Source organism: Hypanus sabinus, chromosome 12, assembly GCF_030144855.1.
Source record: "Hypanus sabinus isolate sHypSab1 chromosome 12, sHypSab1.hap1, whole genome shotgun sequence".
NCBI lineage: Eukaryota > Metazoa > Chordata > Chondrichthyes > Myliobatiformes > Dasyatidae > Hypanus > Hypanus sabinus.
In genome coordinates this window covers 80,536,637-80,563,066 of record NC_082717.1, presented here as the reverse complement: position 1 = coordinate 80,563,066, position 26,430 = coordinate 80,536,637, and positions in this window count along the sequence as shown.

Genomic DNA, 26,430 nt, shown 5'->3' with positions numbered 1-26,430 from the left:
CTGTCTATAAAGCACATTGTGATGACCTGAGGTCAGGACTCCTGACGAAGGCTCTCGGCCCGAACATTGACTGTTCGTTTCCACGGATGCTGCCCGACCTGCTGAGTACCTCCAGCGTGTTGTATGTGTTACTCAATCCTCTCTGCAGTGAGAAGAAGCATTGTTATTCTTTCCAAGCTCTGCTTCTAAGGCTGATCCCTTCCAAATCTTGGACCATACTCTTCTCCCAATGCAAAATGTTCCCCCCTTAATGAAGCACCTCTAACACAAATTAGTAAAATATAAGTAGGAGACAATGACCTACCAATATTCAACAGAATATCAACTCAAACAGCTGAAGATTGTGCAGACATTTCCTAGGAATATTTGGATGGGGAGGGAGTGTCATGAGTCCGGTGGGCCTGTGCACCTGTATTTGTTAATATTATTAAGGCCTTGTGTTTTCTGTTTAATTTTGGCAAGTTTATTGTGACTGGCATGGGTTTTCCATGTACTGCAATTATTTAAAGCAGACTCCCAATTAGCTTTGATTACAGTGTCTTTGAGTTTCGTGAATGATTCATCTCCTGGTGCCGTTCTGTCAAGCTTCCAAAGTTCTATTGGAATTCCTATGAATAAACTCTTGTTTCTGTCTCTACACAGTTCATCATTTCTCCATGGTTCAGTTGTTTGTCAGTGCACGCTGTGACAGGGAAGATGTGGTTTCTGCTAGCTTTTCATTTGGATTGCTGGTTGTGGGAGGGAGGGCAATTAGCTATCGGCTGTGATGCAGACATGGTTGAGTAGTGACACGTGGATGTGGGGAAGGGGTATGGTCTCACTCCTGGTGATGGGGCAGTTGAGGGGGTGATGCAGTCAGTTGGTGGGAAAGCAGGTGTTGAAGGAAGAATGCAGAAGAAGACAATTTGATGAGAAAGAAGTATGCTGAGCTAGGTGTGGGAGGAATGAGTGAAAAGAGAAGCTGAGGGACTGGGGGAGCAAGGAAGGGGGGTAAACAGAGAGAAACAGTTAAAAGAGGGGGTGACAGAGGCTAGGGAAACTAAGGCAGAGTGAGGGAGGAAGGTCCAAGATATGTGTTTGGGTATGTTTATATTCAATTGCATGTATGTATGTGTAAGTCTGTGTAGCTGAGCCTGGTTTCCAATCATGTTGGATGTCTGGTTATAGGACCAAGAGCACTCTCAAGCAAGTCTGTGTGGTAGCTGGTATGCAATGATGATCCCATGTTCAAAGAGTTTGCACTCCTAAGAACTGTTGTGAAAGCAAGTCTTCAATCTGGCAGGTCTGCCTCAGAAGCAGATGCTTCATATGCTTGTTGGATTTAGGGGACCTTGGAAGACCCTAAATGAACAAAGTTAAGGAAAGAAAGAATACTTCAAAATAAAAGCAGATGACTGTTGCAGATGACTCTGCTAACAGTCTGGAATTCTGTACTCAAATCAATGAACCCTTTAAATCAAATCTCTCTTTTTCCCCCTAGTGTTTTGGGCCTTCTGATAATTTATTATCAGATGCTAATTCAATAAAATCAAAAGGTTTTAATTCAATAGATATTTAAGTGATAAAGAATAATCATTGGATCATCACAAAGAGTTTGCCTATTTCCTGTCTCCTTGCAAGTCTCCCTCAAACCATCTGAATCATCATCCTTGTTATGTCTACTTGAGATTGTAGTAGTATTTGGTGACTGGTAATGTAACAAGTAGGTTTCTATCACTCAGCCTGTTTTGTGGAAATCTGGATATTTTTGTGTTTTTTTTCATGTTTACGGGTGACTGGGGTTACTGTATAATATCTTGACTCATAGCTCCATTGGCAAGTCCCAGAAACCAGGCCAAGAATAGTATAACCAAGCACATAGACAAACTTTCTTCATTGCAAAGTGTACTTTTGTGGTCAAAAGGATATGTTGCTTGGCAAAGCCTGTGAGGAGTTTACACTGTTCTCTAAATAATGTTTGCTGTATATTTATTATAAGCTGGGTTTCATATTAGTATGTAGTCACTGAGTCATATAGCACAGGAACAAGCCCTTCTGCTTATCATGTATGTCCTTAGACACCCCTCCTCCATGTCCAGTTTTGATACAATCACCACAGAGTGACAGGGGCAAAGTAGCTATATGAAGAAAATCACAATGGACATTAAAGAAACATCTTCAGGCCTAGAGGCCAATAGTTTTCTGGTCTGATCCTGTTTGAAATCACTTCATGCAATGAGTCTATGTTCATCTGGAGTAACCATTTGCTGAGAGCTGGGTAGGTTTTTTTTATACTTAATCCAGGAAATGCTGGAGATATAGTATATAGCAGGTTGGGCAATTTCTGTGGAAAGAAAAGCAAAGTCCTTCTTTGTTTTCTGCAGGTCCTTCTGATGAAGAGTCTTCAACCTGAAATATTAACTCTGTTTCTCTCTCCATTGATGCTGCCTAACCTGCTGTGTTTCCATTATTTTCTGGTTCACTCCAGATTTCCAGTGTATGCAATGTCTGTTTCATTTTATGTTTTTGAATTTTTTCACAGATTTCTTCCTGCAGTTAATGTTTTGTAATGCCTCTGGGTCAATTTAATTCTTCCTGCCACCGGTGACAACTCATTGATTGCAGCAGGAACATCAAAGCAACTAAGGTGTAAGGAAATACATTGGTTGAAAAGAGGACCAGAGAAATAAAGGTTTCTTGCCTTGTCCTAAATGTGCAAGGGCTTTGAAAGGAATGAAAGACTGGGGAGGAAGGAATCCCACAATTTTTTTTAATTTTGGGAAAAAAGCTTCTTTCAGGAGGAATCATCAAAATACACAACACAGTAATAGTCTCTTCAACCCGTCAAGTCCATTCCACCGATTACATATCCATTTACAATAAATCAATAATAATCCCATTTTATTCTCAATAGGTACATTTTATAGGCACATTTTCCTCATCGTCCCAACAGCTCTTCCCTTATTCTACCAGTCTCCTACAAACCAGGGGAAATTTACTGTGGGCTATTAACCTTAACTACCAGCTTGTCTTGGGATGTGGAAAGAAACAGAGGAAAGCCACACAGTCTCATGGTGAATGCACAAGTTCTACACAGACAGCACCAGGGGCCAGGACTGAACCTGGAGAGTTGGAGCTGTGCAGTAATAACTCTACTAGTGGCACTGCTAAGCCAGCGCAATGCTTTGAACTTTTTCTTTACCTCAGCTAGTGAGAAAAGAATATGCAAAGTAGCTGTTTATAGCTGAGGAGGAACAGAAGCATTCAGGATTGACAATAAAGTAGAGCAGTGACATTAAAACCTGGGAACGTTAAATCAATGCATCAAGGATAATGACTGAGACAGATCGTGGGAAGTAATTTGGTCGCTGTCAGTTGCTCAGGGAGGCTAATAGCAAATAAGTAACAGACTTCTTTATCTCCAGTGGAAAAGAAGATCATGAGGGATTCAGAATGAAATATCCATTTTGCTACTGTGGCCTAAGACTTTCACACCCCAAGCAGACTGGATGGCAGAGCTGAATGAGGTGTTTTTTATATCCCTAACTTTCTTTATGCACTCTGCCCAAGTACAAAAGCTAGGGTGTGAAATGAAATTTACATCTTCAGTGAACCTAATTTAAAGAAGAAATATAAGAGAAAGGAGTCATTTAGGGTGAAGATGAATAAGAGGAAATGTGAAGAGAGCACCCAAGGTCTACACAAATAACGAGATAACAAATCCATGCAGAAACTTGCTTCTGTAGCGATGTACTACATACAGAGCTAGAGACGACACGCAGTCGGTAAGTCGTTTCGAGACTAGTTTATTGAAACTTCGCGGCACTGGCATTTAATCCCTAGTGCCCGCCCTCTCCGGGCAGAAATAACGTCAGAGATGCATTACTGAAGTCTACCCCCGCGCTTTGGCTATTTGTGAGCCGGTTCGCCTGCGCAGAAAGTGGGTCGCCACATTTTGATAACTGTGGAATAAGACCTGAACTGTTAACATGGCAGATTAATTTGAAAATGATCGATTGCTTCCATGTTTGGAAGTGCATCTGTTAGCATAACACAATGACAGTGTCAGCGACCCAGGTTCAATTCTACCACTATCTATAAGGAGTTTGTATTGTCTCCCCACGGGTTTCCTCCGGGTGCTCTGATTTCCTCCTACATTGCAAAAACGTACAGGTTAGCAGTAATAAGTTGTGGGCATGTTATTTTGGTGGCAGCTTTTGGGCTTCAGTTGATCGCGCGAATGACACTAAAAATTAAACTAATTTTCAGATTTTTTTATTTTGGATGAGGTAAGTTCTCATGAGCAAGTCATGGAATGCTGGCTGGAAGTTTAAAGTTAGCTGCAGATTCATCACAGTGGGCGCAGCTGTCTGGTTTGATTGGCAGGGCTATTTTGTAATTTTAAAAAAAGAAGAGAAAGCAACAGATACTAGAATGACAGACATGATTGAACCAAGAGGCCCAAAGATTTAACAGTAACAGAAGAGTGAGCTATGAATCGGCTCATAATGGATGATCTTTGTTTGCATTATGAATAAGAATTGAAGTATCAGTGGAATGAAAACACCATATGGCCTGGGGAACACCAGCAAATATTCCCACCAGTTTAATCAGGTACACTTTGCAGGGTTTTAACTTGACATTGAGACTATGTGATAGGACTTTGGAGAAGTGGGTTGCTAGAGTGCTGGAACCTGCTGAATTGCTATTCTTACCAGGATAAGAGTTAACGTGTGACCTAAGTAATTGATATGCATGCAAATAAACTCTTGTGGCAACCCAGCAAGACAGGGATGATTTTTTCCCCCAAAATGTTTTGTGAGAAGTGTGTTTGATTATAAGTTAGAAGGGTGACAAAAATGGTTACAATTGGAAAGAGGAAAAGGTCAGGGAGGTTAAATACATTGAAAAACTAAACTTGTTTAGTTTTTTATCATTTGGACCATTATATCTTTTGGACTATTCTGTGTTGAAGTGGTCGCGTTGGTGGAAGTGAGCAAGATTTGTAACTGATGGACATAAAAGATTTCTCAGACCCTGGAAATCTTGAGCAACATACCCAAAAAGCAGAGGAAGTCAGCAAGTCAAGCAACGTCCATGGAAGGAAATAAACAGTTGACATTTAGGGCTGAGGCCCTTCATCAGGACATTGATCAGGATACCTGTTACTGATGGTGGTTTCAGGAGAACGGAATTGGAATCAGGTTATTATTGTCACATGTAATGAGGTACAGTGAAAAAGCTCGTCTTGCACACTATTCAAACAGATCATAGTGCATCAAAGTGGTACAAGGTGGAACGATAAAAGAAGGCAAAGTAAATTGCACCAGCTGCAGTGTAAATGCAGTACAGTTCAGTTACACAATAAGATGCAAGATTATAATGTGCTAGGTTGTAAGGACAAGAACCATTCAATAGTCTTATACCAGTGGAGTTGAAGACATCCTTGAACCTAGCGGAATGTGCTTTCAGGGTTTTGTATCTTCTCTCCGAGGGAAGAGAGGAGAATGGAGAATGTCCAGGGTTGGTGGATCTTCGACTATTCTGGCCATTTTATTGGGGCTCTGTGAATTACAGAGTCCATGGAGGGGAGGCTGGTTTCCATGAAGTACTGAGCTGCGTGCACAACTCTCTGCAGTTTATTTTGTTTATAGGCTGAGCAGTTGCCATGCCAAGCCATGGAGCATCGAGATTGGATAATTTTATGGTACATTAATATAATTCGACAGGGACATGCTGTGGTGAACTACATATACCTGTCTGGACACGCCCCCCCCCTGCTGACTGCTCCTGTGGCCCCTCCCACAGACCCCTGTATAAAGGCGATTGGAGGCACTGCTCCTCCCTCAGTCTCCGAGATGTCGTATGGCGATCACTTGCTGCTGACTGCTCTCTTCCAGCAAATAAAAGCCTATATCTCGCCTCACGTCTCCGAGAGTTATTGATGGTGCATCACATGCCAAAATTCATTCGACCCTGAGGCTGTAGAGGCATTAGTGAGCTTTCTTGACGGAGGCGTCTGTGTGTTTGGAGCAGGACAGGCTAATTGTGATGTTCACACCTAGGGACTTGAAGCTCTCAACCCTCTCAACCTCAATCCTATTGAAGGAGACAGGAGGGGGTGCACAGCCACCCACGCACCCTCCACTCTTACTGAAGGATTGCGAGATGATATTGCTCAACTAAAATTTGAAACTCTTCTCTGTGATGGTGTGCAAGGGAGTGATACAGATGACCTGAGTGAAATCAGGATGAAGGAAAAGCAGAGGAAAATTCGATTGTGTTTGCTAGTGTTGCTTTGTGTGCTGTAGAGTATTAGCGCATGAAAACAATCCCTTCAGCACAACACGTTCATGCTCACCATCTAACACCCATGTACGCTAGCTCCGTAATGGCCCATTTTCATTCTCGCCATATTCTCATTAACACCCACCAGATTTTCAAACTTCAAAGTTACAGTAAAATTTATTATTATATATGTACTTAAGTCCTTAAGGTTGTTATAGCCAGGGGTGTTAACACTACCTGTTAAATGCTCCCAATGGCATGTGCTTAAAATAGCCTCTGACAACCAAGTCCAGCTCCTGGCCTTCACATGTGACTTAGATACTAAGCCCAGCTGAACCATTTCTACTGATAGGCGAAGAGCAAATGCAGGTTGCTGGCATCTTAAAACCAGTTGCTTCTGGAAGATGGGGCTCATCAGCTGTGGTTGGTAGCTCACCCCGGAGAAGGAAAACTCTGATCTCAAACCTCCACTGCCTTGCGACTATACCCACTCATGGGGAAGGCTTTGAGAGTAAACCTCGAAGGAGAAGTCCGGAGCTGGAGTCCCTAAGGCAGTCCTACAACGCTGACTGGCAACTCCTGCGTCACTGCTGGTACCAAACTGTATCGGTCTCTGCAGTTGCTTTGGGGTCATCAGATGCATGGAGAGGGGAAGATTACGACAAGAGAAACAGCTTGCTGTCTGTATTGTACTCCTAGGCTTGTGATTCTAGGCAGCTAGGACACAGCATCCATAGTTGACCATGACTGTTGGAGGTCTTATTAACATACATGTCACCACATACCACCCTGAGATTCTTTTTCTGTGGGCATACTTAGCAAATCTATAGTACAGTAACTAAACATGATCAATGGACAGCAGAGCATGCAAACAGTGTAAATAAATAGCGAGCATGAAATAACAAGATAAAAGAGTCCTTAAGTGAGTGTAGTTATCCCCTTTTGTTCGAGAGCCTGACATCTGAGGGGCAGTAACTGTTCTTGAACCTGGTGATGCGAGTCTGAGGCACGTGCACCTTCCACCTGATGGCGGCAGTGAGAAAAGAGCATGGCCTGGGTGGTGAGGGTCTTTGAAGATGGATACTGCTTTCCCAGGGCAATGTTTCATGTAGATGTGCTCAGTGGTTGGGATGGTTTCACCTGTGAAGTGCTGGGTTGAATCCACTACCTTTTGTAGGATTTTCCTCTCAAAGGCATTTTACCACTCACTTACACACTCGGAGTAAATTGCAATGAGCAGTTAACCACACATCCCACACATTTTGATTTTGGAGGGAACACCCAAAGGAAACTATAACATTGCAGAGAGAACATGCCAACCTCTCATGGATGGATCCCAGGGTCAGGATTAAGCCCAGGTTGCAGGAGCTGTGGGGCAACAACTCTCCTAGTTGCACCCTGATGTAAGAGACTCCTAAATGAGCCAGGGCAATAAATACTGCACTTGGTAGTGATGACATCATCCCATGAGCAAATGTAAGAAAGCTACAATTTCTGCTTGTAATGCATCCCAAGTTTTTCCCTTACAATGTCCCTGGACTGGGAGCAAAGTGCAGAGCTGTTGTCTCTGTTTGAATACTCTGCCCTGGTCATGTAGCAGTGTGAGGATCTTGCAAGACAGAAGATCTGTCTTTGAAACCTCCAGACAACTGGCATATTATTGAATTAATGCCTGTAATAAAGCTTGTGGGTTTCACTTGTTTCAAATCTGATTTAATTTTCTTTTTGTGAAGTAAAGCAAACACTTTCTTCAGTGGTGCTTGGTGAAATAAACTATTAAGGAAACAATTTTACCTAAGTGTTGAGCTAAAAATCTTCAAACTGGAAGGGTACAAATAATGCCTTGTAACTTGTGATGGGCTGTCACTATTCATTTTATCCATAAATAACTTAAATGTCTGAATATGGAACTAGATATCCTTGTTTGTTGTTAATAGAAAGGTGATGGCTTTGAATGTGGTTATAGTAAATTGGAGAGAGGTAGTAATAGAGTGAAGGAATAGCCAAACACATTGTTAATGTGTTTTCATATAGGTGATTACAACAAGTTGAGTAAGTAGGCAAATGTATGATTGATGCAGTATAATGAAGGTAAATGAAGTTATCAATTTTGGATGGAAAACAGGAAAGGCAGAGTATTATTTAAATGGTGATAGATTTTCAAATGAGGAAGTGCAAAGAACCTTGAGTGTCCTTATACAACTTCCTAAGCAGAGGTTCCCATTGCTGCTTACCCATACTCTAGGGATGTTTGAATCAGGCTTGTTTTGACTGTAACATAACTTCCAGATCCTCTGCTCCAGTCTTATTGAATATAAATGCCTAATTTAGTTAACAATTTTTACTAAAAATGTGTAAACTAAATATTCCAGAATATTGATCTATTTATATGGAGTCCCCAAAACATGTAGGCATTGAGAAGGTATATGTCACCTGACTTGGATATGGCCCAAGTGCGGAGTGAGAGACACTGAAGTGGGTCGTTAGTTCACGGACTTCAATGCGAACAGTGTTAAAGGGAAAAGAAAACAATAAATGCTAGGCCAAACAGGGCCATTAACGAAAACTCTCAAATGGAAAACGAAGCCTACACTGCGGCTGAAAAGAACCACTAAATATAAAAGGAATATAAAAAGAATAAAAGGAATAGCACTAGTTTTCAGAGTCAGTTGATTCGACAGTCCCATTTCTCAGGCAAGGCCGAATGCAAACAGGCAGAGAAGCAATGCTCTGCTGTGTCCAAGTCTGACAAGAACTACGATGAAAAGAATGGAGTTAAATACTATCACAATGAAATAATAATTAGCCAACAGGTGCATATTCTCAAGCTCAGTTGCCATATCTACTGTGCTGCCGAGTCCATGGTTGTGACAGTATATTGGTTTTCAATGTCAGAAATTTGAGTACAGGAGCATGGAAATCTTATTAAGATCATCCAGGAATGTTTGCAGTTTTTGACTTAAGAAAGAGTTTACTTTCAATGCAGGGAATGTAATAAGGGATCTTTAGTCTGCATCCTGAGATTGCAGGACTGTTGTGTGAGAACTGTTGCGTATTCAATGTGATTTAGTAGAATAAAGAAATATCAATAGAATATACAGAATGCCGATGCTGTGAGGATGTTTTTTGCTGGCTGGGGGTTTTGGAACAAGAGGTGACAGTCTTTGGATATGGGGTAGAATATTTAGGATTAAAATAAGGATGGTTAATTGTGCAATTCTCTGTTGCAGACTGTTGTGAAGGCCAATTCTCTGAATATTTTCCGCAAAATAGACATTCTGTATTTCTGGATGCAAAAGCCATCAAGTGATATGGGGAAAGAGTGGGAGTACGGCACTGAAATAGGGAATAAGTCATGAAGTGGAGTGGGATACAAGAGCTTATTTCTGCCAGTTTTTCTGTTTACAGCATGGTAGTGTAATGCCCTGGTTCACATCATTACTGTTATGCTGTAAGTATTTCATTTAGCAGCTCTGTTTTCCTTTCAGCCTGTTTGGATTATTGTTGAAGATAGGGGACGATGTGGAATGTGTGCTGTCTAATTAGCAGGAAGTTTTCGTGATGAGGGACAATAAGATTCATCGTGTGATGAAGAGATAAGACGCTGGGGAGAATTGGTTGTAGCATAAGATCCGGTGGGAGACCCGTTTGTTCGAGATGATTGCGAGTGACATTCAGAAGGTGGTGTGGGTGTTCATGCTGACCGAGGGCCCAGCGCGTGAGTGACAGAGAAGTTCACGATGACCTCCAACTTGTGCACATTTGACTGTTTAATTGGAAATGGCCCTTTTCTTTTTGTTATTTTTTACTAATCCTTTATTTAAAATTCATGAATATAATTCCTTTAATTGTATGCAGTGTACTGTCTGTTATTACATGGCACTAATTTGTAACAGGGTAGCAAATTACACAGCATGCACACAAACCGGGGTTTGGGGTGGGACGGACTGTCTCGATCTCACGATTTTGGCGGAATTTGAGAGTGTCTTCCCTAGACTTACGCAGCCAAAGCAACCAGGAAGTTTCATTGGAAATAGTGAATTCTAGAAATAGTGGAGACATGTGGAAGTTTGGGATTCCATATACATAAACTATTCAAACATAATGGAAGTTATTCAAATTTGTGAACTAAAGTAGGAGAGTAGAAGAGCTAGATGCTACAGTCAAACCAAGCACTGATTTGACCACCTATAGAGTACTGCAAGCAGTTATGGGAAACTCCACTTTGGAAGACGAATTGGCCTCAGAAGAGTACACTGTAGAGTTACTAGACTGAAGCCTAATTCCAAGGATTACATTTCAAGAAAAAATTGCGCAAATCAAGACTGTGTAATTTGTAATTTAGAAAGTTATAAGTTCTTTGATTGGAAGTTTTGAAACATTAGGGAATGCTGCAATGTTGGAGAGAAAGGTCTTGCTGGACCAGGGCTAGTGGACTTAGCTTAAACTTTCGAACCCGGATTTCTAATGGTAGTCAACTTTTGAATACCCAGACTATAATCATGGGTCTTTCTATACAGAAGTCAATTATTAATACAAGTTAGGAGGTGTAAAATTCTCTTATCTAATGACTCATCAATCCTTAATAAGGAATTCAGAGAACCCTTGTTTAAAATTAAAACATCATCATGAACTGTATCAAATATAGAATGAGGTTAGGCAACACAATTATCTTTGTGGAATGGTAGATATATAGAAGTGCACAAATAGCAATTGATGCCATGGTAATAGTTGTAAACCTGAGACTTCTGTGTTATTGATAATCAAAGGTATTATGGGAGACAATGAAAATGCCTACATATACACTCAGTGGACACTTTGTTAAGTATTCCCTGTACCTGATAAAGTGGCCACTGAATGTATGTTCATGGTATTGCGTTGCTGTAGCTCATCCACTTCAAGATTTGATATATTGTGTGTTCAGAGATGCTTTTCTGTACACCACTGTTGTAATGTGTGGTTATTTGAGTTACAACATCTTCCTGTCAGCTTAAACAAGTGTGGCCATTCTCCTCTGAACTCTCTCATTAACAAGGCATTTCCATCGACAGAACTGTCCTCTTACTTTTTCTCAACTGCCTATCTTCTCTCCTGGTCCCCTCCTCCTTCCTTTTCTCCTATGATCCACTCTTCTCTCTTATCAGATTCCTTCCTCTCCAGCTGTTTACCTTTCACACTCACCTAGCTTCACCTATTGCCTCCTCCTTCCCCTCAGCCCACCTTTTTATTCTGGCATCTTCCCCCTTCCTTTCCAGTCCTGAAGAAGGGCCTTGGCCTGAAACATTGACTGTTATTCGTTTCCATAGATGCTGCCTGACCTGCTGAGTTCCTCCAGCATTTTGTGTGCATTGCTTTGGATTTCTAGTAACTGCAGACTTTATTTTTATGATCCGCTGACTAAGTATCTGCACCAGCAAGCAGACATACCTAATAAAGTGGCCACTGAGTGTAGACTTTCAAATCAGATATGAGCTGACTGAATAGCTAACAGGTTTTCCAAATAGCCTACATTCCTATTTTAGTATTTCCTCATTGGTGCCTTTCTAATAGGTTTGATAACGTTGGATCCATTTGGAAGTGTTCCAGCTTTATGTCACCGTATGACGATGTTTTCATGTGTTCAGCTTGGAATCATTCAAAATGAAGCTGCTTGGTACAAATTTTGTCAGCCTAGTTTGACAGTGCAATCCTTGATGACGCCTGACAATCCTTGTCTTATTTTCTGCTTGTGAATTGCATTCTGAGCTTACCATCGATCCTCATTGTTTCCTTTTATATCAAGAATCATCCGATGCAACCAGATCTCTGTTTTATTTACCTTTGCACTTCCTCTACACTATGTTGTGGGGCCGGGTTGGGGGGTGGGGGTGGTCAGCTCCCTCTCTGCAACATTAGGTGTTTGCTCTTTTCTTAAACCAATTGATCTCTTTACTCATTGAATTCCTGCTGCCGGTCCCTTGTGAGACTATTTCAACCTTTAAAAAGGATTTCTGTGCCGAGAAGTACAAAGCAACTTTTTGTGATTTCAGCCACGTTTATCAAGGAATTCTATCCTGGTTTGTGAAGCACTTCATTTTCCCTAATTATTTTCTTTCTTCTTGTTCCTTGGTGGTGGTGGTTGAGTTTATTTTTTGTTTAGAATGTTATGTAGCAAAATAAATTATTGTGTGGATTTTAATCTTCATAGCCCACTGCTAATCTATGATGATGGGTGGAGCATCTGATCCATCAGATCACTGCCTGGGTGGTGAAGACAAAAATCTACCCACACATTTTTATATGAATGAGACTTAACAGTTCTGCTTTAATGAACAGCCTCAAAGCATAATTTCAGAGGCATCGTTAAGTGCAGAAAGATGTTAGAACATTTCAGGATAATTCAGTAATTTATTCTTCATTTTTAATCAATTTTGCATGCATTAAGATAAGATTGTTGGTTCTGATGAAGGAAATGCAGTTTGTAATGCATTGTTGAAATCAATAGAAATGAAAACTGGCCAGATGAATAGTGGCTGATCTAATTATCAGTTGATTCATTATCGCCCATAATCAAAGGCTCCTTGCTGAATTTCTGTATCTCTCTAGAGTGGATTTTTAAAGAGTTGAGCATGATCTCTAGGTTTGACATGTCACATTAGGAAATACCACTAATATTTATTTATATATTTATTGAAGTACAGCACGGAATAGGCCCTCTTGGTCCTTCGAGCTGCGTTACCCAGCAACCCCAGATATAGCCCTAGTTTAATTACGGGGCAATTTGCAATAACCAATTAACCTACAAACCAGTGTGTTTTTTGTCTGTGGGAGGAAACCAGAGCACTCGGAGGAGACCAACACTGTCTCAGGGCAGACTTACTGGCAGCAGGGGATTTGAACCTGGGTCACTGGTATTGCAAAGCATTGTGCTAACCACTGCACTACTATTTCACTTTATCATATTTATTATATAATATATATAGTATTTATTGGATTTACCTAAGAAAAAACTACAAGTTTGGAGGAAAGAAACCTCGTTCAGCATGGCACTTGTTGGAAAGGATTCAGGATCAGAAATGCCATAAATTAAACCTGCGAAGTTTCACAGCTTTTATTTAGCAAGTAGACCCAGCATAAACTCAGTTAATGTGCACAATATTTATCTTTTCATTTACAGGTTAATATATATGTCATAAATCCTGGAATCTAATCTGAATAATTCATTTGATGTTTTGTTTTGGGATCAGTGCTGGTGGAAGATATCCTAGCACCCTACTGGAAATTATGTTGATTGCTTAAGAAGATGGATGCCCTGATTTTCAATTGCAATGAAAATGGAGAGGGGAGCTACCTTAGATTGAAGACCATTGGGCCCACTGAAGTGCCAGTGGGGGCAAATCAGCCATCAAGCACCAAGGGCAAGAGCCAAGTGTGGTTATCCTGCAATGTCACATGAACCTCCCATCATTGTAAGTCAACAATCATCTAGTAGCCATGCTCTAGCAGTTGGGGCAGCTGAAGAACCTCTTTAGATTTTAGTGGAGGCGTCGAGGCAAAAGAGGTGCTGATTATTTTATTGTCTCTGCTTCCAATCACCATGTCTCTCTCTATGAATGATTAACTAAGGATTGAGGATGAATGGTGTCAGTAGACAGGATGAAATGGTTGACCTTCTTCCAGATTGGTCATCTGAGGCCTAACATGGTTGCTGAAAATAACTTCTGGATGAATTGCCCTTTCTGAAGCCCGTAATCAGTTCTTTAGTCTTGCTGATGGTGGGTGCAAGGTTGCTGGTGCAACACCACTCAAACAGCCATTTCATCACCGTCTTACATCAGAACTGGGAATAGTCAGATACAGGCATTAAGATTCAGAGAATGAGATCTAGGGGAGGCTGGAATATAAGATAAGAGTGAGATTGCCCCAGAGTGATAAGGCCCCAGAGTGAGATGAGTCCCAAATCATTAGCTGTGTTTTTTGGCACTCATAATGGACTGGCTGCTGGTTAAGGCAACGGAAACTCCTGGGCTTTTGTACATTCCTGGGTTAAGGTTGTGGTGCTCTCAGATCTGCTGATGGCTCCTGGTATCAGAGGGAAGTCCACGCAGCACTTAATACCTCCATTTTGTATATGCCTTTGGAAACCAAATCACTAATTTGTGCATGGATTGTAATTCCCTCAGTAATTTCAGATTTAACTGGGGCTTAGGTGAGGTTATGGATGGTCTTTTATTGCGGCTTTATCGGTGCCATTATACCTTTCAATTGCACCTCAAGTGGATAAGAAGTTAAAATGGAGGCAGGCTTGCTGGTTTCTCAAAGCTGCATTGCCCTGCAAGCTGGCAAGTATTGAACACCTCCTCATCTCTAGTCAGGAAGGATCCTTGGGTTTAACATGTTGCTAAGATGGGTCTGTGACTGCAATTATGCCTGTAGCATGGGAGTACATGTCAGTGACCACATCTGCTGTGGATCCCCATTAAACTTTGGTAAATTGGTAAGTTGTTTTTTTTTAATTGTCACATGCACTGAGGTACAGTGAAAAAAATTGTTTTGCAAGTTGACCATACAGATAATTTCATTACATCAGTACATCAAGGTAGTACAAAGGAAAGACAGTGACAGAATTCAGAATAAAGTGTTACAGGTTACAGACAATAAGTTTCAAGGCCATGAGGTCAAAAGTCTATCTTATTGTACTAGACGACTGTTGGACTCTTATTGAAATGTTCAATAGTCATACAATAGCAGGACAGAAGTTGTCCTTGAACCTGGTGGTAGTTGCTTTCAGGATTTTGTATCTTCTACCTGATAAGGAGGAGAAGACAGTATCTGTGGGGTGTTTGATTATTTTGGCTGATTTACTGAGGCAGCAAGAAGAATAGAGGGAGTCCGTGATTTTCCTGATGTGCTGAGCTGTATAACAACTGCCTGTAGTTTGTTGTAGTCTTGGGCAGAGCAGTTGCCACACGAAGCTGCAATGTATGTCTTGCCACTACTTTCCAGTTGCTACCGCCTCTCACTTTGGAGAAGCTGCCCTGCTGATTATTGAAAGTTTGAGCCTTTTTGCTTGGGTTTCTTCACCTACTTCTCCATTTTCCAGTAGGTTGGCCTACTGTATTGGGCTAGTTCACCTATCTTTCCCAAATCCCCGTAGAATGGCCACCATGCCCCAAAGTTTGTTACACCCAGGTAATAGCTGAGGATCCTGTTGGATTATTGGATTTTAACTCCAGCCATGCCATAAGACTTGCTGAAAAACTTTACCAACTTCCTAACTTCTCTCCCTATCCAATCACTCTGTTGCACCTGCAAGTAACGGGTGGACTCTTTAAAAAAATGCAATTTAAAAGAAATCTTCTTGGTGGCCAGTGCTGGATATTCAGCACCAGTTGTGTGCCGCGTTGATTCTGCTTAACTGGTTCCGTTGACTTTAATAGAAACACATTTTAGGAGCAGAGCAGGATGTGTAACTGGCATTATATGACACGCTTAGAACCGCTGACTGGGTCAGGCCTGTTTTGGTTGGATGAATACTGCCCACTAAAGCCAATGTGGTGTCAATTCAGTGTTGTACAAGGATTGCTGTTACCAACTTCCTACTTCCTGCATGGGTGTCTGACTTACGACTTCTTTTCCCATTTGCAAAGTAGCAGGAGGTGCGATTAAAGATGTGCATTCCTATTTTGCAATTGAAACCAAATATATTTGCACCCATAACAACTGCCAAAAACAAAAAAAAATCCTCCATGCCCTCACTTGACCCTTATTTACATTTGAAATAACTGAAAATGTTACAATCCATGCGCCAGTTAGTGGATTGTTCTCCAATGGCATACTATAATCTTAGAGGCCAATCTTCCATGTGATAAAACCTAAGGGTAGTCAGAATTGAGAATAGCTGCTTGAGTCAGGTTGCTGCCCTTGTCCATACCAGGAAAGTAGTGCAGTCAGTGCATCTAAATAACTAACAGCAGCTTGAGATTTCCAGTTAATCTCTACAAGTGCAAAAGCTCTAAAGTTATTACAAACAACACACACACAATGCTGGTGGAGCACAGCAGGCCAGGCAACATCTGTAGGAAGAAGCACTGTCGATGTTTAGGGCCGAGACCCTTCGTCAGGACATCTTCATCCTGATGAAGGGTCTCGGCCCGAAACGTCGACAGTGCTTCTTCCTACAGATGTTGCCTGGCCTGCTGTGTTCCACCAGCATTTTGTGTGTGATGCACCATCAACAACTCTCGGAGACGTGAGGCGAGATATAGGCTTTTATTGGCTGGAAGAAAGAACAAGCAGTAAGTGACCACCACACAACATCCTGGAGACTGAGGAAGGGTCTGTGTCTCCAATCGCCTTTATACAGGGGTCCGTGGGAGGAGCCACAGGAGCAGTCAGCGGCGGGGGGGGGGGGGGGGTGCCTGTCCAGACAGGTATATGTAGTTCACCACAGTGTGTGTTGTTTGAATTTCCAGCATCTGCTGATTTCCTTGTGTTTGCCCTAAAGTTATTGTTAGTTTTGTAGGGATTTTACAGTATGGAGTCATTACAGTTGTAATGTCCATCTCATTGACTTTTAAAAGGGAAGATCTGACAACAGATTAATTGAATAGCTTCTTCAAAAAACCAGCAAATACAGGCAGGGCTGAATGGCCTCCTTCTGTGTGATCATTCTATCATTCCCCGGGCTATGAACTGATATTTTCCAGAGGACTGACATAGCTTAAATGTCAGGCGATCTGTGTTTTGACTGCCAAGGTTCAGAATGTGGTTGAGCTGAACATGTGTTAAATACTACTGAGTATCAGAGTGTTGGCAGCTGCTCTTGGCTGCATTTTCCGAATACCTACTAATGCAGCTAACTTTGCTAGCGATCCATAAACTAGGTGCTAACACCTGACCTGAAGAGTGCATGGTATTGTAAACAACAGGAAGAGAGAGATGCTTAATTCCCCTCAGAGTCCACTTGTACATCAATAAGTAGCCGATCAGCTAATAAAAGAAAGCAAAACAACACACACAAAATGCTGGAGGAACTCAGTAGGATAGGCAGCATCTATGGGAGAAAAAAGAAAGCAAAGTTCAGATACAGGAAAAATGAAAAAAGTGCAGAAAAATAGTGGAAATACACAACAGGTCAGGTAGCATTTGCACAGAGAAAGTTAACATCTTCAGATGAATGACCATAGCCATAACATGTAAAAAATAGTTGTAAAGGACAGTGTGAGTTTTGAAGGTGCACAACTTTGAGCACTTTGATATCAACCCTACATTTGAATGGCAGAGCATAAATAGGTTTTCTTAAATATTTATTTATTAACATTTTAATTGCTGTTTATTAATTAATACACCAATTTTAAATTTCAGGATTGCAGTTTTAAAAGTACAAGTATCAACACAGAAGTAGGCAGGAAGCTCAAAGACTATTTTTTTAAATATGTGCTTTCAGGTGAATTTGAACAGGAAAAAAAAGCACCTTTTTCTGTAGTATTGAGCAAAATGCTCTACAAGATCAAAAAAATTGTCCTGAAGGCAGATAATTGTCAGGTTACAAATTATTTAATTGTTAAGGATATTTGTTACATGCTTACAGTTATTTTCATAGATTGTTGTGTAAGGACAAGGTGATGAGTTGATTTGATGGCTTCCTGGTGTGCTGCCTGAGATTTGGAGATCTCTGAAGCTGTTGTGTAATATTCACTATCATTTTACCTTAGCTGAAATTGTACACAGATCTTGATGAAGATAAGCTCTATTCAGCTTTTCAATGATTCAATACTCATTGAATTGGTGGGCCCTCACAGATACATGCAGAGGACAGCCCAGGTATAGGGATGGACAAGCCTGATGGACTTGTTCTTATTTGCTGCAGTCAGAAGAAAACTTTCCTGTCACTCATCATGATTTCAGAATCCATGCTTTGTTGCTTAAATGCTTAATAATGTACTCTAGGTTTGTGAAAAACCAGCATCAGTTGAAACTTGCCAAAAGGCCCTATAGGATATTACTGGTGGAAGTCTTTCCTCCATTTCGGAAGGCTGGAGCAAGCCATGGATCTTAGGTGTTACTTCTGAGCCTTAATGGATGAGATGATGAGGAGACTGTCCACCTCTTGCAGGGTTGTAGGAAGCACTCCTGGTTCAGAGCAAAGCACTGGAGAGGAATGATACACTCAGCGACTGAGGCTATAACCGAGGATGAAGAATATGGATGCAGTATTGAAATTTCTTCACCTGGGCTCAGACTGTTCCATGTGCAGTACACTTTCATCACCTGCCTATCAAAAGGTCTTAACCAATTATGATTTCTCCGCATTATGTCATGTTGTTTATCAGATTTTGGGTTCAGTAACGTCCATGGTAGTGTAGCAGTTCACGTAATGCTATTACAGAGCCAGTGACCTAGGTTCAATTCTGCCACCTTTAGTAAGGCGTTTACCTGTTCTCCCTGTGACCTCATGGGTTTCCTTCAGCTCTTCAGCTTTCTTCCCACATTCCAAAGGTGCACGGGTTAGGCTTAGTGAGTTGTAAGCATGTTACATTGGCACTGGAAGCACAGCAGCAGCACTTGTAGGCTGTCCCCAGCACATCTCAGACTGCTGGTCATTTAAAAAAACAACACGTTTCACTGTATGTTTTAATCTTTCAATGTACGGAACATGTGACAAATAAAGCTGATGACTTTACTTTTATCAAGCAGACATGGGTTTCATGAGAGAGATAAGTGTTTTGAAAGAGATCCAAGGGGTAAATACCTTACGCAGAGAATGGTTGATATCTGGGACACCCTGCAAGCGGGGCTGGTGGAATCTGATCCAATTGCCATATTTAAGAGGCATTTAGGCAGACACTTAAATAGGCAAGGCATAGAAAGAAGTGGACTAAATGGGGTCAAATACTCTAAATTCAAAGTAAATTTTATTATCAAAGTCTATTTATGTCACCATATACAATCCAGAAATTAATTTTCCTGCAGGCATACTCAATAAATCTATAAAGTATTAACCATAGCAGAACCAATGAAAGACCATCCTATTAGGGCGTTCAACTAGAGTGCAGAAGACAACAAACAGTGCAAATATAAAATGAAGGAATAATAATAATAATAATAATAATAATAAATAAATAAGCAATAAATGTCAAGAACATCTCATACTGAGATGACCAGTATAGGTAGGAAAAAGGCTGGCTGAAGAAGCTATTTTTGTGTTGTACAATTCTATAGCTCTGTGAATCTATGGTGAAACATGCATGCAACAATTTAGTATACTGTAGTTATAAAATAGCATATTTATGCAAATTGATAAACTTTCTTAGCCTTGTAATATAACATTATCTAACTATAGATAATTTATAGTCCCACTATAGCTTCTCAGCATTATAACTTCTTCAGGACTTGTATCCACAACTTGTTGGTTTCATACACCTGCAATTTTTTTTTCTCTGTTGTGGTGGGCACATCAAAGTAAGTTGCCAGAGCCAACTGAGTGCATACTTCCATTTTTTGCAGGAGGCCATGGTGCATCCACAGGCTGTTGAAGATTAAAACTCAGCTCAACAATCGGTTGGCCTGTACCGATGCAGGAGGCTGCAACAGGGCAAGGGGAGAGGGTAGAGTGAGTGCGTGCCGAATGAGAATGGTCATGGAGTTCACTGGGGTTTCCCTACTGTCTGTCTGTGACATTTATCAGGAGCGCTGTGTACGCAGGGCCGTTAGAGTTATTAAGGATCCCACCCATCCATCCAACACCCTCTTTGACTTACTACCATCAGTCAGGAGACTCCAATACATAAAGACAAGAACGGTCAGGATGGGAAACAACCTCTTCACTCAAGTAATTCGGCTCCTGAGCTCCCTACCACGTTGAATTTGAAGTGTCACTGGATAGTTTGAGCTGTACCCTACAATATTTAATTTATGCACTTTACGTTGTTTCTCTACACGTTATTCATTTGTAGCATTAATTCTTACTTTCCTAGGTTATTGGTCTTATGTGTACTATTGTGTTTTATACCCTGGTCCAGAGAAACATTGTATCGTTTGATGATATACATGTATATAGTTAAATGACAATAAACTTGACTTGTATGTGGATTCTGCTCCAGATGGACTTTAACTGACCAATAGTAACAGGCATTGAAACACTTATGTTCTTGGCAGACCTTCCTAACAGTTTGTGCAGAATATCGAGCTGCAAATGCAAGTGCTCTTACAACCACACAGACAGTGTTGTGTGGAGCTGATGATAATATGATGTAGGACTTTTGGTCTTTTTAGAGAGTAGGCAATTTTTCTGCAGGCTGATGAGTCTGGAATGAATGCTTGCAGTCCCAGAATAAGGGGGTGGGGGTGGGGGTGAAGACACTTTAGCACTGAAATGAGAAGTAATGTTTTCATTTAGAAGGTGGTGAATCTTTGGAATTTCAGGCTCACTCATTGACTGCAAGTAGAACTGAGGTAGATGGTAGAGGAGTTCTGAGAAACCACATAGTCTACTCATGCTCCTACTTGACATATCCTTATGTTTTTAAAGCTGTGTGGAAGATAGTACAGAGGATATATGCAAGGATATGGGTAAAAATGTTTCATATCTCAATGTGGGGAAAAATATTTTGGTTTGAAATTGCTTGCTCTATTTAACATTTATGATCAAGCAGACAGTGAGAAAGTCAGTAACTGTAAAGGTAAGATAGGAACCATCTGGGAATAAATGACACTCTTCGCTTTACTTATATTCATAAACAGAATGTGGTTTCTACTGGCAGATTATCCTGGAATTGCCCTTGCAAGTGTGAAGTTCCAGTATACTGTCCATGTGTCAATGGAAAAGCACTGATTATGAATCAGGAAGGTGACCTCCTTGGAGGTAACTTTCCCATGCGATTGTTACCCTTTTCTAGGTAGCGGAGGTAGTGGATTTAGCTGCTAGTGTTAACCTTTGGTGAGTTCCAGCAGTGCATCTTGCAGGTGGTACTCACTGCCATCACAGAACATTAGTGGTGCTGGGAGTAAACATTTAGGTTGGCAGATGTCAAACTAGCCAAGTTGCCTGCTTTTCCTTGGATAGTGCTGAAGTTTGTGAGTACAGAAGCCACACTCCTACCGGCAAGTGGAGAATATTCTCATATTCTAACTAGTGTGGGATGGATATTGGAAACTTTGGAAGGTCAGTACTTAAGTTCCTTGTCACATAATAATCAATCTGTTCCTTTGTTTATAATATTCATTTGCTGGTACAGTTAAGTTTCTGAGCAGTTATGACTTACCTTTTCCTGGATGTTGATGTCGGGAAGTCAATGATGGTGATGGCACTTAACGTGGAAGACAGGTGATTAAATTTTGGAGAAGATCATTGCTTGGCATATTTGTACTTTTTTTTCTGAGTGTAGGTAGAAGTACTGTTTCATTATCTGAGCATCAAAGAGACATCTCAGGTTCATCAAAGGAATCATAAGATAAAGAGTCTCTTCTACTTGGGGCTGAGGAGGAGACTGGGCAATGGCCCAGGAACGAGGGCAAAGATAATGCTGAGGGGATCACAGTGGAGGCAGGAAGACATCATGGAATGACTGAGCAGATGGAGTCCCAATAAGAAATGCACAGAGAGATGATGAGGAGATGATCAATAGATGAAGGTAGTCAGAAGAATGGTGGAGGTGTAGAGAGATCTGTGGAGAAATGGAGGACATGCGAAGGACAGTTGAAGGAGGCGGAGTTCAATTTTTGGGGCTGATCAGATAATTTAGTAACAGCATAGGTTACAAAACAAGAGTGAGGAAAGAATGGTCATCCTGCTATAGTCTTTGCTGCCAGGCTCCCTGGCAGTGGGACAGTATGCTTGAAAACCCTTCACTCAATCCTTAACCCTTTGTGAAGTCCTGCTCCTGTAGTTAAAGTCCATGCATATTCATTGTGCAAAGAATCACAAAGTGACAACACTATGGTCTGTGTTATTTGCATGAAGACCAAAATAGAAACTCCTGAATTGGCTTTGCACATACTGAGTTGCTAATTACATTTATTAATTATATTTTAGATATATTTCTATTGAAGGCACTGCTGGAGACATTTCAGTATTTCACCTATTTTTACTCATTTTAGGAGCTGATGAGTCCAATCCAGATCTTGAAAATATAAATTTAAAGAATATTCATATATCCTGTTTATCTCTAATAACTTTGAGACCTCTGACTCAAGTGCATTCTTTAGGAGATGCAGTCAGGTTTCCTCTATTACTGCAGTGCTGTTAGCCTCACTATCATACAGACAATAAATTCTGGGCAATCGACCTGTTCAAAAATACATTTTCAGCGATAGGATGTGAATGTTCACAGTCTATCACATTTTCTAAAGAGCTAAACGAACAGCAGAGCTGATAAGATTTTCTGAGAAAGTGGCTGAGTGTGTAGAGTAACCGAACAATAAATGGTAGCCTCATTAGTGACATAAATTTTGAGTAACTCAGTGCTAATCTTGTAGAAGGTAATGATAAATTCTTTTTTGTTAGTAGATGATATTAAAACCCTTATTAAAAAGAGGAAAAAAGTTACCATTGCTACAGTATATTTTTGACACGTGTGCTTTATTTAGAGTGTAACATTATTTCTAGGTTTATACCATGCAGAAGATAATTAAAATAGTTTGCTTTGGTATTGAACAGTGGCTTTGGGAAAATACACCCAGCTCCAGTTATTACCAGTGCATCTCCTGGTACAATGATTTTTTGGTTATCATTTTCCTCATTGGCTACTGATCCAAGCCTGGAGAAAGTCACTGAGCACCGGTGAATTTCTAGTCTCTTACCCATTTGACCATAATAATGCTTTGGCTGTTTGGGAGTATATTTTCACTCATTAGCTGTCCATAAAATTATTACAATGGAAATTAGGCATTCGTATGGTAGGTGGCCAACCCCCTACTTTGGTTTGAGCTTTTGTAGTAAAATGAGGATATCTTCTCGGGTTTAATGGTTAATTTGCAGGATATATCACAGGAAGGAAGATTTGCATTTAGTTAGCAAACAGGAGGAAATCTGCAGATGCTGGAAACTCAAACAACAACACACACAAAATGCTGGTGGAACACAGCAGGCCAGGCAGCATCTATAAGGAGAAGTGCTGTCGACGTTCTGGGCCAAGACCCTTCGACAGGACTAACCGAAAGGAAAGATAGTAAGAGATTTGAAAGTAGAGGGGGGAGGGGGAAATGCGAAATGATAGGAGAAGACCGGAGGGGGTGGGATGAAGCTAAGAGCTGGACAGGTGATTGGCGAAAGTGATACAGAGCTGGAGAAGGGAAAGGATCATGGGACGGGAGGCCTCAGGAGAAAGAAAGGGGGGGGGGAGCACCAGAGGGAGATGGAGAACAGGCAAACAACTAACTATGTCAGGGATGGGGTAAGAAGGGGAGGAGGGGCATGAACGGAAGTTAGAGAAGTCAATGTTCATGCCATCAGGTTGGAGGCTACCCAGCCGGTATATAAGCTGTTGTTCCTCCAACCTGAGTTTGGATTCATTTTGACAGTAGAGGAGGCCATGGATAGACATATCAGAATGGGAATGGGATGTGGAATTAAAATAAGTGGCCACTGGGAGATCCTGCTTTTTCTGGCAGACCGAGCGTAGGTATTCCACGAAATGGTCTCCCAGTCTGCATCGGGTCTCACCAATATATAAAAGGCCACACTGGGAGCACTGGACGCAGTATCCCACACCAGCCAACTCACAGGTGAAGTGTCGCCTCACCTGGAAGGACAGTCTGGGGCCCTGAATGGTGGTGAGGGAGGAAGTGTAAGGGCAGGTGTAGCACTTGTTCCGCTTACAAGGATAAGTGCCAGGAGGGAGACCGGTGGGAAGGGCTGGGGGGGGGGGGGGGGCGACGTTAACACATTTCATTATCCCCAGTTGTCCCAGAGGGCTTTAAAGATAATTACTTACATTTCAGCTGTGCTACCTTTATAATGTAAGAACATCAGGAGTTGCTGGACTAGGTCTCAATGAATTATCCTTGGATGGTTCTCCTATTCCTTTCATAGGGGTATGGAGGCCAATAGTAACATTCTTACTGTCACTCCAATTGCAAAGTTAACTTAGTGCAGCAGAGGCAATGAATTTGGAGCCTACTTGATTTTATGATTCATACATACCAATCACTAAATATTGCCACATTGATTCAAAGGGTGTTTGCTCTGTTTAAAACCCAAATATTCTCACTGAGATATCTCACCATTGTACACCATTGATGTACATTCTCTTTGAATGCTATCAGTGATTGTCATGCAATTGTCCAAAACAATTTTCTTGTTTTGGTGCTGTATTTATCCAAAAAAAAATCAAAACTATAAAAGGAATTTTTAATACTCACTTTGCCAACTCTTAGCTCATAGCATACACTACTAATTTTACAAGCTGTGCACACGGTAGGGTTTTTTTGTGCAACGTTCTGCAGTTACCATTTATACAGAGTTTAAATACTCCACGGTGACCAGTTACTATGCTAAATGGTCTCAGTGAAGAATGTGAATGATAGCTTGCAAAATGTCTAAAAGCTTTCATTCATCCATCTACAGCGAACGGCGCTGAAGTAACTTGATATATAACAAATATCACACTTTGAATAGACGCAGTCCATTATTGATGAAGCTTCTCTGCCACTGACAGCAATGCAGCATTAAAGGATTCTTAAATAAACACAACAGAAAGAAGTGCTGTATGCCACAATGTCTAGGTGTGTTCAGAGTTCACGTTCCCCTCTCTGCACAACTCTTTTTCGATTTAACTAACAAAGGGAAGGGAGGTGGAAGGAAAATGTGAATGAAATTAAATGTTCACAGTTATGTTTTGTTTTAATCTCTTGGTTTTTAAATGAAAAATGGATCTTTTCACTGAAGAGTGCTGAGTTACATTATTATTTAATTCAAAATAAAAAGCTATGCCTGCTCTATTTATTCATATGGCCCAATTTGTCATACCCAAGCACTGCAAGTAATGCTACACTCTTGGACCATTTACAACTGCAGTGGATGTGCCTATGACTAACAATGACATAATCAGGTATTAAATTGTCGATGATGTCCTGCATTTGGTTTTCTTGTTTGAATGTGTACACCACACATTCCTTACAGTGACAGCCTCAGTGTATTTGCTTGCTCAGTGATTTCAACCCCTTACAGATACAGTATATCTTACTCTCATTAATACAGCAGTGCCTTTGATTAAACTCAGTTTGCAGACAATGTCAGAAAGGTCATTTTAATGCTTCTTAAAATGTCCAATTAACTGGCAACATAACAAATGCCAATGGAACACTTGGGAGCAATTCTGCTTACAAGAAAAACATCCTTTTGTAATTCTTAAATACATATTTCATAGACTTCATGGGTTTCAAGGTCAAAATTGCAGACCCGAATTTAAAAAAAAAATCAAGAAGAAATAGAACGCGAAGCACTGAGATTTATTTTAGACTGGCACAGAACTGTGGTGAAAATTTAAGGGCAAATGAGTTAAATCAGAATCTTATTTACAAAGCTCGATGTGAACTAGCTTGTTGCAGAGTGTAAGTGGTTGAATTATGCAGAAATAAATATCACTATGAAATGGCAGCTTAATGAAATTTAAACTGTAATGACCTTTAACTTAAAAAGAAAGGATCTGTAGCAATAATCATGGGGTGGACAAGGCTTAGGGAAGGAGAGAAAACACTCTTTGCCTTTGACCTGTGATAGGGATCAATTGGCACAATATGAAAAGCTCAAGACAGTTTCACATTAGAGGCAGTCCAGAGTACTGGCACTGCTATTACTACATTCTTCAAAAGGGGTCCTTTTGGTGCTTGTAAGTATTATTTAAGAATTCTTTGTTCTCTTTCCAAGCTTCATTTTCTTTCTACACTCCTGTATTTTCTGTGTCTCCTCTGATTTAGTGCTCCTTCCACCCATTGTCCTATTGATTTCACTCTGGATCTCCTCTGTTAACTGCCCCCTGCCACCACAATTTACTGCTTTGATCACCCTTTAGCATACATTATTATGTACATTGCTAATGCAATTGTTCAAAACTTAGACTTGTAAGCTTGTTTGCCACGATACAAGGATAATAATGTCCAAGGTCAGTACCCTTATTCACCTAGAGATCAGATGAGCATATTGTATTTAAACCATTTCTTAGCAGATGCTGGAATCCGGAG